Consider the following 12,263-nt stretch of genomic DNA (forward strand, 5'->3'; position numbering starts at 1 on the left):
CTACCCCTTTAACCACTTACCCACTGGGCACATAAACCCCCTTCCTAACCGGACCAGTTTTCAGCGCTCTCACATTTTGAATGACAATTACTCAGTCATGCAGCACTGTACCCATATGAAATTGTTGTCACACAAATAGAGCTCTAAATGAAAAAAGACTGAAAATTCTGTAAAAAAAAAAAATGCATTTTTTTTCATTTCTGTTATAAATTGGTAATTTTTGTTCATAAATTTTGGCCAAAATTTATACTGCTACATATCGATGGTAAAAATAACCCAAATCCGTGTATATTATTTGGTCCTTGTGAAAGTTAGTCTACTATCTATGGTGCCAATCATTGAAAATTGATCGCACCTCATGTACTGCCGGCCTATCATTTCTTGAGACACTAACAAGCCAGGAAAGTACAAATACCCCCCAAATAACCCTTTTTTGGAAAGTAGACATTCCAAAGTATTTAAGTATTTCATAAGTGTATATATAAGCATTTCATGGTGAGTTTTTTTGAAGTTGTAATTTTTTCCCACAATTCTTTGCAAAATCAAGATCCCCCCCCCCCCCCCCCCCCCCCCCCCAAAATTGCCATTAACAGGTTATTTTTCACACACAGCATATGCATACCACAAATTAGGCGTTCTAGGAGCCTACATTACACATATAATTTCTTGACTACCTCTTGCGCTTTTGAAGGGCCTGGAGCACCAAGACAATGTAAACTCCCAAAAAATTACCCCATTTATCAAAGCAAAGACCCCAATGTATATTCTAGGAGGCATAATGAGTCTTTTGAACATGTCATTTTTTTTTTCCCACAAGTTCTTTTTAAAATGTGGAAAGAAAATGAAAACTTTTTTTTTTTTTTTTTTACACAAAGTTGTACATTTTTTTACAATATTTCTGACACATAGCATGTACATAGTAAAAATTACACCCCAAAATATATTCTGCTACTCCTCCCCAGGTATAACGATACCACATGTGAGACTTTTAAACAGCCAGGCCACATAGAGGCCCTACACGCAGGGAGCACCATCGGGTGTTCTAGGGGCATAAAAGTCAAATCTAATTTGACTACCTATTACACTATTGTGAGGCACTGTAGTGTCATGGATGAGATCTGATGTGGCATTAATGAGGCATAAATAAGCCGGGGATGGCTGAGTGCAGGAATCAGCACAGAGCAGTGCTGTGGGCACTACAGATCCAGCTCACAGTGCTTCTGCACCTGATCTCTCCCCTCGCACTGTACCGATCGGTATGGAGAGCTGAACCGGGCATGCGCTGGCTTGTTTACTACTGATTGCTCTGTCATTTGATGGAGAGATCACATGGTAAATGGCTCGCTGTCACTGGTTCTTTACCGTGATCCGTAATGCGGGGGACCCGGCTGTCACGGATATTCCTAGGTAGGGCGGGAGCAAGATTCTGGGAGGACGTCATAGTACGCCCTCCCAGAGTTATCTGACCCCCTCTGCAGCTGTTTTTTGGCTATGGCCCCTTCAGCAACAGGTTAATAAAATTAAAAAAATGGAAATAGGCAGCTTGTAAAATAAAAAGTTTTGTACTTCCGACAGGCAGTGCTTAATCTCTTTGCACTGTTAGAGCTCTTCTGCGATTTGAGACTTCAGGGTATGTTGAATTTGGTGCCCTAGGATGAGCACTGTGGTTCCTCCTGTCTACTGCTTCATTACTATTGAATTTCTTTGTGATCATCTGACAGGGGAGTGCAGGTTTGAAATCATTAGCAGGAAAGGTGGGACTATCCTAAAAATGCACAAACACGACCTCATTATCTGCTAGATAATTGTTTGTTTGTTCCCAATTTGATGATTGTGTTGTGGTCATTTGTGGGTCTTTAGGGTTTTGGAGCTTGCATTGGCAGTAAGTGCATGACCATGTTTTCTTCTACACCTACCACAGTTTCAAACTTTGGCACCAAAATGTCTCAACTGGTCAGATTTTTGCCATCTTCTATTGCAGGTTTTCGTTGAAAGTTGTATTGCTTGAGTCTGATTGAAAAGCTTGCTCTTCACGTGTATGGCTATACAAGGTTAAAGTGATATTGAAGTCAGTGAGTGTGTGTGGGTTTTTTTTTTTTTTTATAACAAAATGTTAGGCCCCTTTCACACTTGTGCTACTTGTCCTGTGACTTGGGACAGCAAAGTCGCATGACAAGTCGTACCCCATGATTTCCATTGAGTACCATTCATATCTGTGTGACTTCAAAGTAGTTCCTGTGCTACTTTGGTTGGATGCGAGTTTGGTTTGATGTGAGTTAAGGTCCTCAGACCAAGTTTACACAGGCATTCCCTGAAATCGCGGCAAAATCACGCGACTTTAAAGTCGTGGCAGTGTGAAAGGGGCTTAATACTTGCCTGCACTGTGTAATGGTTTTCCACAGAACAGCCCAGATCCTCTTCTTCTCGGGTCCCCTGCTGGCACTCCTGGCCCCTCTCTCCTGCCAAGTCTCCCCACAGCAAGCGGCTTGCTGTGGGGGCACCCATGCAGAAGCGTCCATTCACACACTGAGGCGCAGCTCGTCCCTGCCACCTCCTGATTGGCTCACTGGCTGTAATTGACAGCAGCAGGAGGCAATAGCTCCCTCTGCTGCCTCAGCCAAAGAAGAGTGAGAGTCCCCGAGAGCTGAGGCTCTCATGCACATTGCTGAATCGAGATGGGACTCGGGTAAGTCTTTGGGGGGAGGGCGGGTGGGCGCTGCTTTTTTTTACCTTCATGCATAGTGTATGAAGGTAAAAAACCTTGAGCCTTTACAACCACTTTTAAAGTGTCCAATTACAGCGATAGAAATGTATTAATGCGTCATGTTAGGACACAGTGGTTGTGTCCATGCAGCAACATGTCCCAGTAGAAATGAATGGGACACCTGCACTGGGATGCACGCAACACACGTGCATCCCTGGGCTGGGAAAACACGGACTTGCATGGGGCCTGCAGTAAAGCGTCTTGTGGGATCGAGTCCTAAGGCATGCCGGGAAAGCTGTTGCATTGGTTGTGCGCTCAAACTGTCAAACTATCAAATGGCTGGTGTCATAATGGAGTCGCAGATCAAACACAGACTAAGGTGGCAGTTTTCTTGGCTGAAAAGGACAGGAAGGCTTAGTTCTGCTTTAACAGGAATGTGACCCGGCTGTTCTGTTCATTGCTGAAGCATGGCCAAGATTCATCAATCATTGATGTCTCTAGCCAGCTTTATCCCTTTCCTAAAGGTCGCTCTACCTGGCAACTGGGCAAGTGTGATCTGGAATCCAGTTTCTTGTGCGGTATAAAACCCTTACTAGTTTAAAACCTTGCATATTTATGTCTGGATGTTTTAGTGCGTTTTTTATATGAAAAGGAATTTGGCACCGAGTTGACCTCTAAAGAGTAGAACCTATTGTACTTTGCACTGGAGAGAGACTGGTTTGGTGCAGCTTGTAACCAGATTGCTGCACTGGATGTCTTTCCTGCCTTACCTCATGGATATTCCAGGTCGTCTACATGGACAGCTATCAGAAACTTGTATCCAGAATGGAGTGGAAGTATTTATTTAGATTTGAGGGGTCTGTTAGACTGACGGTAAAATAGTTATAAGCCGTCACTGTTCTTCCACTGACTACAGTAGCTTAGAACACCACCTCTAATTGTTTAGATACTTTTGCATACCTGGACCATGGGATTTTCAGACCTGGCTTTTGTTTATTGATAAAGTCTAAATTAAAGCGGTATTAACCGGTTCCCGACCGGCAGAATGGCACGGCTGGGCAAATGGGCGTACCTGTACGTCCATTTGAATTCCCCGCCGTGCCAGTGCCTGCCTAGTGACAAGTGTCACTTGATCTCTGCTCCCTGTCATCGGAGCAGAGATCAGTGAGGTCACACATACAGCCCATCCCCCTACAGTTAGTAATCTCTCCCTAGGACACACTTAACCTCTCCCCGCCCCCAGTGGTTAACCCCTTCACTGCCAGTGCCATTTAAACAGTAATCTATGCATTTTTAATTGCACTGATCGTTGTATAAATGACAATGGTTCCAAAAATGTGTCAAAAATGTCCGCCATAACGTCGCAGTCACAATAAAAATCACTGATCGCCGCCATTACTAGTAAAAAAAAAAAAAATTATTAATAAAAATGCCATAAAACTATCCCCTATTTAGTAACTGCTATAACGTTTGTGCAAACCAATTATTAAATGCTTATTGCGATATTATTTATTTATTTTTTTTTTTTACCAAAAATATGTAGAAGAATACGATCGGCCTAAACTGAGGGGAAAAAAAAGGTTTTTTTTTTATATATTTTTGGGGGATATTTATTATAGCAAAATGTAAAAAATAATGCCTTTTCTTTCAAATTGTCGCTCTTATTTTGTTTATAGCGCAAAAAATAAAAATCGCAGAGGTGATCAAATACCACCAAAAGAAAGCTCTATTTGTGAGAAAAAAAGGACGTCAATTTTGTTTGGGAGCCACGTCGCACGACCGCGCAATTGTCAGTTAAATCGACGCAGTGCCGAATCGCAAAAAACGCTCTGGTCAGGAAGGGGGTAAAATCTTCCAGGGCTGAAGTGGTTAAACTAAAAAGCAAACATTTCTTCTACAGCTTACCAACTCTTAGATGTGATGGTTGCATCCTTTTTCTTTTTAGTCTTCTATTTTCATCTGTCAATCCAGTCAGTAAGCCCTGGTTCACACCAGTGCAACTTGCCATGCGAGCTCAGGCACATGACAAGTCGCACCACATTTGCGGTATCGGAACCATTCAAAACTCTGCGATTCAGAAAAAGGTTCCTGCACTTATTCTGTATGATTTCAGCGTGACTTGCATTGACATCTGTTAAATGAAGTTGCGCAAATGTCAGCAAGCTGCACAATCGGACTGATAGCCGGCTTTGAAGTAGCGCAACTTCAAAGCCGCACTAGTGTGAACCAGGGCGGAGTCTGTTTTTCAAAAGAACAAGCTTTCTTCTAGATGTATCAGTCGGCAGGGATGAGACAAACCATTTAACACTTGCAAGGGCACTTACAATGATCAATGAAAAAAGCCAAAGGAAAGAAAACTGATGCAGCCACCACATCTAATGATTGGTAAGCTGCAAAATGATATTTTTGGTTTTCGGCTTACTGCTGTTTTAAAGTCCAGCAGTTTTAAAGTGATTGTAAAAGCAAAATTTTTTTTTATTTTAATTAACAAACCTGTTATACTTGCCTGCTCTGTGTATTGGTCTTGCAAAGAGCATCCCTGATCCTCCGCCTTCTCCGGTCTCCCGCAAGCACAACTTCAAAGCAAAATTTCAGTGCGATTTCATGTGCGGCTTGCTGATATCTGTGAAATTTTATTTAACAGTCAGTCTGACAGACCCCTCAAACCTACACTCCATTCCATAGAATGCAGTAAGGTAAAAAAAAAAAAACTTCTGCCTTTACAACCACTTTTAATTTAAATATTTTACCTCCTTTAGAACAACTGGCTGTAAATGTTTATGTGTGTGTGTGTGTTTTTTTTTTTTTTTCTTTTAAATACCATGTGGCCAAGTTGTAAGCATTGTACCTAAAGGTGTCAGCCTCACAATATTATAAACTTTCTATACTCGGTGACTGGGATTAGATATGGATTGTTTTTAGCTGCTCAGAAGTTTATTTAAATAGACAAATTAGGGAAATGTGTAGAGGAAGCAGCTTTATTATTGATACAGATAAGTAACTTGTTGTTCTTTGAAATCCTATTTATAAGGGGGCGAGGAAATCGTGGCAGAGGCAATTTTGTAAGAGGGAATCGTGGGATGAAAGGACAGATGCCTTTTGGCCGAGGAAAGATGCAAGATAAACCAATGAATGGAATTATACCAATGAGGTAATCTTAGCTAAAGTTACTGTCTCCTACCTCCCAACCCCCCCCCCCCCCCCCCCCTTTTTTTTTTTTTTTTTTTTTTTTTTTTTTTCAAAGGCCCCTTTCACAAGGGCTTGTCCGTGTATGGACTCTGCTTTGCTCAGCTGGGATCGCTCCGCTGATCCCTGCTGAGCAGGTGGATGACAGGTCTGATTCCGCTCACTGTGTGGAGATGGACCTGTCAGAGCCCCCCTGTCTATGGAGATCGGATGAAAACCGACCGCCTGTCCGTTTTCCATCTGATCCTGTCCGATACTCCAGACGGATGGAAAATAGGGTTTCCATCCGTCTGGATTTCATGGACATGGCCCCTTTCACATGGGCTGTCCGATCAGGTCCGCCTGTCAGTTTTTCAGGCGGACCTGATCGGATGCTGGAGTGGCGGATGTCAGCGGACATATCACTGCTACTCCATATAGGTAAATGAAGTGTCTGATTAGGTCTGCCTGAAAAACTGACAAGTGGACCTGATCGGAAAGCCTGTGTGAAAGGGCCCTTAGGTTTGTTAACAATTTCTTTGCTCTTATTTGCAGCTTGATCACTAATTAATGACATGTGCTTTTTCAGTTGGGGGCGGGGGCTTTATTTATTTTTTTTAATTCTTCTCCCCATTGCTGTTAACCTAAAGATTGCCAGGGATGCCATATGCCATACAACAAGCTGCCTGCCATGTGACATTTAAAGGAGAAGTTTTACTTTTTGACAAAAAATAATAAATGCATTTACTTATTTTTTTGTTGTTGTTGCAGGTGTAATGCTTTACAGACTTTTGCAGGCAGCAGATCGCTAATGCCATGCAGGTCACCTGCAGACTTTTCAGTGTATCAGCTTGCTTGTAACCTCATACAAGCAAGCTGATACATGCTGACAGGAAGAATCAATGAACTAACACAGTGTTGTTTGTAATTCATTGAGAACTACAAGCAGACAGCCGCTAAGGCTAAGCCTTGCGCGGCCACGTGTTTTTTTTTTTTTTTTTTTTTTTTAATTGTGGCAGCTAGCGGGGGAAGAAGTGTAGAGTGTAACATGTTACGAAATGTGAACTTTCAAGTGAGCATATTTAGACCAGACTTAAATGGGCAACAGCTGGTGTAGTAATTGCATATAATCTTCTAATGGCACTGGAGATTTCATAAAAAAAAAATAGGATCATTACATAAAATTGTACGTTGACCACTATAAAGTATTTGTCTATTTGCAGGCGTGGCATGGGACGAATGCATCCGTATATGGACCCCAGAGGACGTGGCGGAATCAGAGGACGACCTCCAGGATTTATGCCACCACCACTTCCTCCAAGGGACATGGGAGATCCCTTTCCACCATCACCACCACCTCCACCTCCACTTCCTCCTCCGCATTTCCATCCAATGAGGTTCTCAGAGTTCACTTCCTTGTTTTCATGGTTGCTAATGGTTTCTTATGCATTTTAGCAACTTTTTTCTTTTGTGGTTGTATAGGCGCGGCCCTCATCCACCTCCCCCACCAGGACTAATGGGATTTAGAGGGATGCCACCACCTCCACGTGGCCGGGGTATGTTGCCACCACCTCCGAGAGGAAACTTCGGCCCACCCAGAGGGTAAGACCAATACCCCCCCTTCCCATACTTAAATTATATTTCCTATAATATTATCTTTTTTTATATGATATATTTACCTTTTTAGTTTTATATATATATATAGGCACAGGTTTAGATAACCATATAGATGCCATATTAACCTTGCATGCCATTTTTGATAAAATATATATCTATATAATACATATAGTACACATTTCAGTTTGTTTTTATTTCTATCTCTATTACTATTTTAATCCAGTTTCCTATATAGCAAACACTTGTGATTTTATCCTCCCACACAGCTTTCCCAATGGACGCGGTGCTGCAGCACATCCTCCGCCACCTGGCCGGGGCCAGCGATGGCCCGTTCCGCCAGGTGGCAGACGCTTTTAAAGAGACACACTGTTTAGAATGAATTACAGATTTTAACTGACCGGCGAGCGAGACAGTTTTTTTTTTTTTTTTTTTTTTTTTTGCTTTTGTCTTTTTATTGCCAAATGAGCATTTTTAGTTAAGTTTCGGAAAGGAACATTTTTGTTTTTTTACAACAGCCCTCATATGTTAAACGGCATACAAAAAAAGCCAAACGGCATTATATAAGAGTTTTCTCTTTTGGACAATTCACCAAACGTATTTCATAATTAAAAGTGTGGACGTTGACTGCACAACGGGAAAAGAACTCACAAGATGGGTCAAGCTTTTAATGTAATTTATAATTAAATATCGGACTTCACAGGATGGGTCAAGCTTTTTATGTAACTATAATTAAATATTGGACTTCTCTGCAACTTTTTTTAATGGTTGCTTTCAGTGTTTTTATTTGTGAACTAAGCACTCCAAAACCTACACTTGTCATATATAAGTTTTTTTTTTTTTTTTTTTTTTTATGTAATGGTAAATGTTAACGCTAAGCTATGTGAAAACTATCTGGAATGTTGTGAGCAATTTTTAGAAGTAGAACAAAATAACTCTTCCTAATTTTAATGTATACAAAGCTTGACCTGATTGACTGTTAGGATGTATAGGGTAGTGTAACTGTAACCTGTAATACTACAGTGGCTCTGTCATGCTCATGTTTTATTTGCATTACTTCCAACCTTTGGGAAGAGTGAAAATTTGTTGCTAAAGTTAAAATCGTTCACAAAGATTTATTTGTATGCTTGTAAAACGATTTCATTTTTTTCCCCCAAAAAACTGTATACTGCCTCTAGTGTTTTTTTATAATGTGAGCAAAAGCAAGATGAAACGTGTTAAGAAATTTTGTTTTTTTATTAAATGTAATTTATTTTAGCAGTACTGTTAAATTGTAAACTGTACATTGTTCTGAAGGGAGCCCCACTTTATACGTAATGCTGAGGGCTGAACCGCAGGTGAAGGCCGTTTAGTCTGGCTTTGTTCTTATATTTCCAAAGCCGATAAACAGATTATAGACTGTGATGAGAATAATAAAATTTGAGAGAAGCAGATATAAGCCGTTCACACGGATAGTAGACTTGAGATTTCTTAAAAGAAATGTTACATTTCTTTAGTTCTGCAGTTAACAATCAATGTTTACATTAGTGTTACAATGTATACTCCTGCCGAAAACAGTATTTATTTCATGTTTAATACCTTTTTTCTTTCTTTTTTTAATTTTTACCCCAATACAAATGTAAAACTGTTTGGACTCGTGTTTTTAGTTTTTATTTTTTTTCTTCAACTAGCAAGTTTATATTTTTTAGCATTTTACTGATGCAAGGTGTCAGATTTTTGTGTTGCAAGCGTCTACCAATACACCGCTAACAGAAAATTAAAGAATGGCCATGTAATCATCAATACAGGTCTAGAGATATGTAAATTAGTATTCTACAGCTTATTTGTACAGCTACAAATCTGTAGCAGAACTGCTGATTTTTATGGGAACTGGCTACACAGGTCAGGCCCCATATAAAGTGGCCCCTGCAGTCTACACAAAACAGAGGCAGATGTTTTATGGTCAGATTTATACGGCCATAAGAATGCAGCCTGTCTATTCACTTGCATCCTGTGATGTGACTAAGGTACAAGAGTGTTAGTAAAGTAACAGGCAGCGCGATAGGCCAGCAAGAAAGATTTCAATGTTCTGTGTGGGACATATGGGTATTTTATAAAAGTGGTAATTTCTTGACTCAAAAATGCTATTTAGGATGTAACATGTTACTGGGCTCCAGTCCCCCACAGCCCCTCTATCCTCTACCCATACCTACTGTCACAATTTGAAACCAGCGGGGCTCTGCCTAAGCAGCCACATCATTCATTTTCCTGTGAATGAATAGACTACAAGTACCGTCAACAATTTTGTGTCTGACAGCGTGTAGTTCATTGATCTTCTGGCTCTTGGGTAACTCCCATATGGGAGGTACAAGCATATGGCTAGCCTGAGAGTTTGCAGGAGCCAGATGTTGCACCTATGATCTGCTGATTTTGGGTGCAATGCTCTGCAGGATCCTTAGAGGGGGGACAAAAAATAATGCTCACTATTTATATATTTAATCTTACTGTTATAGATCTAAAGTGGAATTTTCTTTAAATAAATAACAGGCAGGGGATGCTGACTATTTCATAGGTGAGCAAGTAGGTCAAGGAGGAAAAAAAATGTTGTTTTATGGTATTGTGGCTTCCCTTTCTTTTTTCTCTGTGTATTCTGTTGGAAAAATGTTGTGATGGCATATGGGTACTGAATTTTCCAAATGTCACTTAAATTGGAACTCTCCTGTTCCTTCTCTGAAGTACATTCTCCATTAATTTCTTTGGGGAAGTCCTGATGGCGGCAGTGTCTGGTGGATTCTGCAAATAAACCTATAGCAGAAGCATTGAGGGGGAAACAGGACATTCAGCACAGAGTAATCTCACATACAGCATTACATGAATAACTGAACAGAAGATCAGCTCTGAAAGAGATTTAAATCTGGTTAACTAAAATGTGTATCCATTTCATTTCACATTTTTTTTTCCCCCTACTTATAAAAGTAATTCTGAGTGAAAACGCCACCTTTTTCTTATGCCAAGGGAAGCTTGTAGTGATCGGAATGTTACTGTTTGGCATATGCCATGCCTTTGTCAGGGTCTTGGTGTGAGAATTGCAGCAGAGAGTAAATCTGGCCATTGACTGTTCGAATCTTGGCTGGTTCAGCAGGAACCAGCTGAGTGTACCCAAGTTAATCGATCAGTTTACTTGGGTACAACCAGCCTGTCTGATTTTACATGCAGATATTGCTAGCAGCTGTTATAGCTGCTAGTAATAATCACTGTGCTATCCTGGCAGGGTTGGCTTCCTCTGCCGGGGAGAACACAATGGCTTTGCGGGAGGGATGTCCCCCCCCACCAGTACTGACTGGTGTGGTTGCAGGAAAGACAATTGCTCAGTCTATGGCTGGCCTAAGACGAATGAGACTGGGTATGAGGGGAAAAGGAAAAAATAAAAGAGAGGTGGCGGAAGAGAATAAAAGCAGGAGCTGGAAGCAAATGGGTAACAGGGACTGGGTGACCAAAAGTGACAGCAGGATGGCATAGCATGAAGGCTGATAGCTTCTGGGCTCTGTTGGAACTTCCATTAGAGGTGAGGGCACCCACAACTTGACCTTCATCCAAAACCTCAAGTGATTTTAGTTCTGATTTTTTGTCTTGAAGTGCAGATTATTTTTTATATGAATCATTGGACCAGCAAGCAAGCCCTCCTTTTTTTTTTTTTTTTTTTTTTTTTAAGTGAGACTTTATGCACGCAGGATGATTTAAATGCACTTTCAAGAGAGAAGCATTCCAGTATCAAAGTGTGCTTGATGCGCCTAAATGTGCTTAGCATGTCAAGCACTTGGGTGTTCATTCCAGTGCCCAGAATAAATAATTATTCTGTCCAATGGAATGAATGCCCAAGTGTTTGCTGTGCCTAAACGTATTTTGCTCCCCTGGACCATAGGTGGCCAGGGGAGGGAAAAAAAGGTCGTAGAGGACGGGTCAGGAACACCAACAATTTCACACAAAGGAATGAGATGCTGATTCGTACAGCAGGTACATATCAGGAATATGAAATGTTGGGTTTACATAGTATAACATTACCATTGTTTAAAGAGGAACTGCAGTCTGCTCATATAATTTGTAAAAAAAAAATCTGCCATTCTGAAGCTTCCCTCCAACCACTTTGCATATTATTTTATATATACTGTGATTCTGTAATGGCCAAATATGCTGCAGAAATCTCCCTCCACTGAGTCTGGCTGCATCCATTTTACCTGTGGGCAATTGAAGCTGCTGTCTGTTGACTTCCTGGATTTACACAGAGGCACATTTCCAGCTCTGTAGCTTTCATTGACCCTCTTATGACTCCTCCCCCTAGCTTCCTGCCAAACTCTCACGAGCATGAGAGAGATAGCTGTGCATGATGTCATAACCAGACAAGAAACAGGAAGTGGGCTGTACAAGGTATTTAATGTCAGAAAATGTCATTATGTTCAATACTCATTGTGACCTGTTCATCCTTATGGGGAGAGCTGTACTCCCAAGAGATAGGGGGAGGGGGGTTGTACTGAGCACAACTACTGATAGAAATGTACAGGACTGTGGCAGAGGAGGGAAGGCATTTGTGTCCATAGCAATGGTAAGATCCCTGGATTGGTGCTGAAGATCAGTACAAGTCCAGGCTGCTTGCCCTTGATAGGACACCTCACCTAGTGGAGTTGCTCTTTGAGAGTAAACATAATAAAAATGCAATGAGCACACTTTGTTTTCAACGTACACCATGTTTTTCTTTGTGCCACTTTTATAGAATACCCAGCTGAATGTCTCAGTCATGTTCCCG

General features: G+C 41.1%; 1 protein-coding gene across 1 annotated transcript in view; it reads right to left on the reverse strand.

The window, feature by feature from the left end:
* MRPS10 (mitochondrial ribosomal protein S10) overlaps positions 1–12,263 on the reverse strand; it is a 141,120-nt gene that overhangs the window by 111,155 nt on the left and 17,702 nt on the right. The gene's annotated exons all lie outside the window — the stretch shown is intronic.

This window comes from Aquarana catesbeiana, linkage group LG04 (genome assembly GCF_042186555.1).
Source record: "Aquarana catesbeiana isolate 2022-GZ linkage group LG04, ASM4218655v1, whole genome shotgun sequence".
NCBI classification, from domain to species: Eukaryota; Metazoa; Chordata; class Amphibia; order Anura; family Ranidae; genus Aquarana; species Aquarana catesbeiana.